General features: G+C 70.4%; 1 non-coding gene across 1 annotated transcript; it reads left to right on the top strand.

Moving 5' to 3' along the window:
• The first annotated feature begins 2,121 nt into the window (after positions 1–2,121).
• Positions 2,122–2,240, top strand: LOC135979242 (5S ribosomal RNA). The gene has a single exon (XR_010596568.1). It is a non-coding gene; the product is annotated as a 5S ribosomal RNA (ribosomal RNA).
• Positions 2,241–5,000: the final 2,760 nt, after the last annotated feature.

Raw genomic sequence — 5,000 nt, 5'->3', positions numbered from 1 at the left:
TTCCACGGGTTGACCTGGTGCCCGGGAAGCGAACCGGCCAGCAGGTGAACCCGTTCGATTCCACGGGTTGACCTGGTGCCCGGGAAGCGAACCGGCCAGCAGGTGAACCCGTTCGATTCCACGGGTTGACCTGGTGCCCGGGAAGCGAACCGGCCAGCAGGTGAACCCGTTCGATTCCACGGGTTGACCTGGTGCCCGGGAGGGGACTCTGAAAATTTTTCAGCCCTTTCGACTCGGGGTTGACCTGGTGGCCGAGAGGGGACTCGCACGGCAGGCAAGCCGCCCTGGGCTCACCCTCCCCGGCCGCAGCGAGGGACTGCCACCCGGCCGACTGGATCGGGCCCCTGGAAGTCTGGAAAAAAGAATGGAACCTGACGCCTCCGAGGAGGGGGCGCCCAGGGAAGGAGGGAGATCCGGGTTGACCTGCTGACCGGACGGGAAAGAGGCCACCGGGCGTCCCCCCCCTTAAAACCTAGGGGTTGACCTGGTGGCCGGAAAGCGAACCGGCCAGCAGGTGAACCCGTTCGATTCCACGGGTTGACCTGGTGCCCGGGAAGCGAACCGGCCAGCAGGTGAACCCGTTCGATTCCACGGGTTGACCTGGTGCCCGGGAAGCGAACCGGCCAGCAGGTGAACCCGTTCGATTCCACGGGTTGACCTGGTGCCCGGGAGGGGACTCTGAAAATTTTTCAGCCCTTTCGACTCGGGGTTGACCTGGTGGCCGAGAGGGGACTCGCACGGCAGGCAAGCCGCCCTGGGCTCACCCTCCCCGGCCGCAGCGAGGGACTGCCTCCCGGTCGACTGGATCGGGCCCCTGGAAGTCTGGAAAAAAGAATGGAACCTGACGCCTCCGAGGAGGGGGCGCCCAGGGAAGGAGGGAGATCCGGGTTGACCTGCTGACCGGACGGGAAAGAGGCCACCGGGCGTCCCCCCCCCCTTAAAACCTAGGGGTTGACCTGGTGGCCGGAAAGCGAACCGGCCAGCAGGTGAACCCGTTCGATTCCACGGGTTGACCTGGTGGCCGGAAAGCGAACCGGCCAGCCGGTGAACCCGTCCGATTCCACGGGTTGACCTGGTGGCCGGGAAGCGAACCGGCCAGCAGGTGAACCCGTTCGATTCCACGGGTTGACCTGGTGCCCGGGAGGGGACTCTGAAAATTTTTCAGCCCTTTCGACTCGCGGTTGACCTGGTGGCCGAGAGGGGACTCGCACGGCAGGCAAGCCGCCCTGGGCTGACCCTCCCCGGCCGCAGCGAGGGACTGCCTCCCGGCCGACAGGATCGGGCCCCTGGAAGTCTGGGGGGGGGGGGGAATCGCCCCACGCCTCCGAGGAGGGCTGCCCGGGCGGGCCTGGCCCCGGAGCTCGAAAAAAAAAAAAAGGATCGGGCCCACTAGAGACATGGACCAGGCCGCCCTGGGCTCACCCTCCCCGGCCGCAGCGAGGGACTGCCTCCCGGCCGACTGGATCGGGCCCCTGGAAGTCTGGGGGGGGGGGGGGAAATGGAACCTGACGCCTCCGAGGAGGGGACGCCCAGGGAAGGAGGGAGATCCGGGTTGACCTGGTGACCGGACGGGAAAGAGGCCACCGGGCGTGCCCCCGTTAAAACCCCTAGGGGTTGACCTGGTGGCCGGAAAGCAAACCGGCCACTGGGTAGGCCGGTCGGCAACCTAGGGGTTGACCTGGTGGCCGGGAAGCGAACCGGCCAGCAGGTGAACCCGTCCGATTCCACGGGTTGACCTGGTGCCCGGGAGGGGACTCTGAAAATTTTTCAGCCCTTTCGACTCGGGGTTGACCTGGTGGCCGAGAGGGGCCTCGCACGGCAGGCAAGCCGCCCTGGGCTCACCCTCCCCGGCCGCAGCGAGGGACTGCCCCTCCCCACCCCCCGGCTGACAGGATCGGGCGCACTGGAAGTCCGGGACAGTATTTTCCCCGACGCCGGGGAGGGCGGGCGGAGGGGCTCTGGCGGCCAGCCCGGGCCCCGGAGCTCGAAAAGGAAAAAAGGACCGGGCCCGCGAGAGACGGGGGCCCTGCCGCAGGGGGGGGGGCAGTCCGACCGGGGCTCACCGTGCGGCAGGCCCGGGCGTCGGCAGGGGAAAGCGGGCGAGGAGGCGCGGGGCCGGGTGCCTACGGCCATACCGGACCGAACGCCCCCGATCCCGTCCGATCTCGGAAGGTAAACCGTCCCGGGCCTGGCTAGTACTTGGATGGGTGACCGCCTGGGAATCCCAGGTGCCGTAGGCAGCTTTTCCCGGTCCGAGTCAGCTCTCTCTCCTTTTCTGGGGGGGAAGGAGAGGGGGGGACGGGCCGGAAAGCCCCTCGTCGCTCCTGCCGAGTCGGAGGTCGCGGCCGCAGGTCACGGGTCTGGGCGCCTGGGGTCCGGCTCCCCACCCACCCGGCTTCCTCCGCGGAGGACCCCCCCCGGGGCCACCGAAGCCGCTGGGGGAGACGCCGGGCATGGGGCGGACTGGCCCGGACCCTCCCGGCCGCCGGCCCGCAGGTCCGCCCCGAATCCCCCCCCGCGGCCACCCAGGCCAGGCCTGGCCAGGCGGGACGGACGGCGGGTGTCCAGCGCCCAGCGGCTTCCTCCAGCGGGGACCCACGGACCCCAAAGCCGCAGGGGGAGGCCCCGGGCCTGGGACGGACTCGCTCGGACCCCCTGCGCCCGGCCGCCGGCCCGCGGGACCGCCCCGAATCCCCCCGCGGCCACCCAGGCCAGGCCTGGCCAGGCGGGACGGACGGCGGGTGTCCAGCGCCCAGCGGCTTCCTCCAGCGGGGACCCACGGACCCCAAAGCCGCAGGGGGAGACCCCAGGCCCGGGACCGACTCGCTCGGACCCCCCGCCTCCCCTGCGCCCGGCCGCCGGCCCGCGGGACCGCCCCGAATCCCCCCGCGGCCACCCAGGCCAGGCCTGGCCAGGCGGGACGGACGGCGGGTGTCCAGCTCCCAGTGGCTTCCGCCAGCGGGGACCCACGGACCCCAAAGCCGCAGGGGGAGGCCCCGGGCCCGGGACGGACTCGCTCGGACCCCCCGCCTCCCCTGCGCCCGGCCCCCGGCCCGCGGGACCGCCCCGAATCCCCCCGCGGCCATCCAGGCCAGGCCTGGCCTGGCGGGCCGGTGTGCAGCTCCCCCGGGCTTCCTCCCCCGACGACCCGCGCCCCCCTGAGCCGCAGGCGGAGACCCCGGCCCCGGGGCGGACCGGCCCGGGCTCGCCCGAGCCCCCTGCGCCCGGCCCGCAGGACCGCCCCCCCGAATCCCCCGGGAGAGGCCCGGCCTGCACGCCACTGACGACCCGCGGCCCCCAAAGTCGCAGGAGGCGCCCCCCCCCCCCGGTTAGCCCCGTCTCGCTCCGCGCCCCCCGCCCCTCGCTGCCGGGACCGGGCGCCGCCCCAGAGTCAGCCGCAGCCGGCCGGCCTGAGAGCTGCCCTCCTGTGGACGACGGTGAGTTTACCTTGATACTAACCGGCCGTCAGCCAGGTCAACCCCATTGCTAGACTGGGGTGGACCTGGTGGCCGAGTGGGGACTTGGAACATTTGACAGCTGCTTCCCGGGGCTTGACCGGTTGTCCTGAACGCCCCCCACCCCCACCCCCAGCCCCCGGCTCCTGCTCCCCTCTCCCCAGCCTCGGTGCTCCGCTCCCTGCCTCGGAGGCTGCCTCTCTGCGGCGCCTGCATCGCCTCCGAGGACGCGCACCCTCCGGAGGCTGGACGTAAACCCACCACTGCCGCCGACCCGGCTCTCCGAGGGACGACTGTGAGGCCCCCCACCCCACCCCACCCCCGGACCGCCCTGGGGACGACTGCTAAGCCTCCCCCACCGGACCGCCCGGGGGAAGACTGCGACGCCTCCCGCCAGGCCCCCACCCAGCCTGGGGGAAGACTGCTAAGCCTCCCCCCCACACACACACACACACACTGTCGGGGGATGACGATTAAGCCTCTCCCGGACTGCCCGGGGGAAGACTATTAAGCCTCCCCTGGAACCACTATTAAGCCTGCCCCCGGAGTCCTCGGGGGATGACTGCTAAGCCTCCCCCACCGGACCACCCGGGGCAAGACTGCTAAGCCTCCCTCCCACACACACACACACTGTCAGGGGAGGACTATTAAGCTTTCCCGCTGGAGCGCCCGGGGCGGACGACTGTTAAGCCTGCCCCCGGAGTCCTCGGGGGAGGACTATTAAGCTTTCCCCCCTGGAGCGCCCGGGGGGGGGGGGGGGGGGGACGACTATTAAGCCTGGCCCCCGGAGTCCTCGGGGGACGACTATTAAGCCTCCCCCGGACCTGCTCCCTCTCGACTATTAAGCCCCCCCTCTGCGGTCCTCAGCACCACTGCCGCGCTGCCCTGGGAGTGGGGTGACATCCGGTCCGGAAAGCAAACCGGCCACCAGGTCAACCCGTCGAATCCAATGGGTTGACCTGGTGGCCGGAAAGCAAACCGGTCGCCAGGTCAACCCGTCGAATCCAATGGGTTGACCTGGTGGCCGGAAAGCAAACCGGCCGCCAGGTCAACCCAGTAGATTCAGCGGGTTGACCTGGTGGCCGAACGGGGACTTTGAAAATTTGACAGCCGCTTCCCGGGGGTTGACCTGTTGTCCCGGTGGGGACTTTGAACATTTGACAGCCGCCTCCCAGGGCTTGACCTGTTGTCCCGGTGGGGACTTTGAACATTTGACAGCCGCCTCCCAGGGCTTGACCTGTTGTCCCGGGGGGGACTTTGAACATTTTACAGCCGCTTCCCGGGGCTTGACCTGGTGGCCGAGTGGGGACTTTGAACATTTGACAGCCGCTTCCCGGGGGTTGACCTGTTGTCCTGAACGCCCCCCACCTCCCCCCCCCCGGCTCCTGCTCCCCACTCCCCAGCCTCGGTGCTCCGCTCCCTGCCTCGGAGGCTGCCTCTCTGCGGCGGCTGCATCGCGTCCGAGGACGCTCACCCTCCGGAGGCTGGATGTAAAGCCTGACACCCGCCACCGCCGCCGACACGGCTCTCGGAGGGACGACTCTG

The sequence above is a fragment of the Chrysemys picta genome, unplaced genomic scaffold (assembly GCF_011386835.1).
Source record: "Chrysemys picta bellii isolate R12L10 unplaced genomic scaffold, ASM1138683v2 scaf737, whole genome shotgun sequence".
In the NCBI taxonomy this organism is placed as follows: Eukaryota; Metazoa; Chordata; order Testudines; family Emydidae; genus Chrysemys; species Chrysemys picta.
This window is presented reverse-complemented; position numbering and strand designations above follow the sequence as displayed.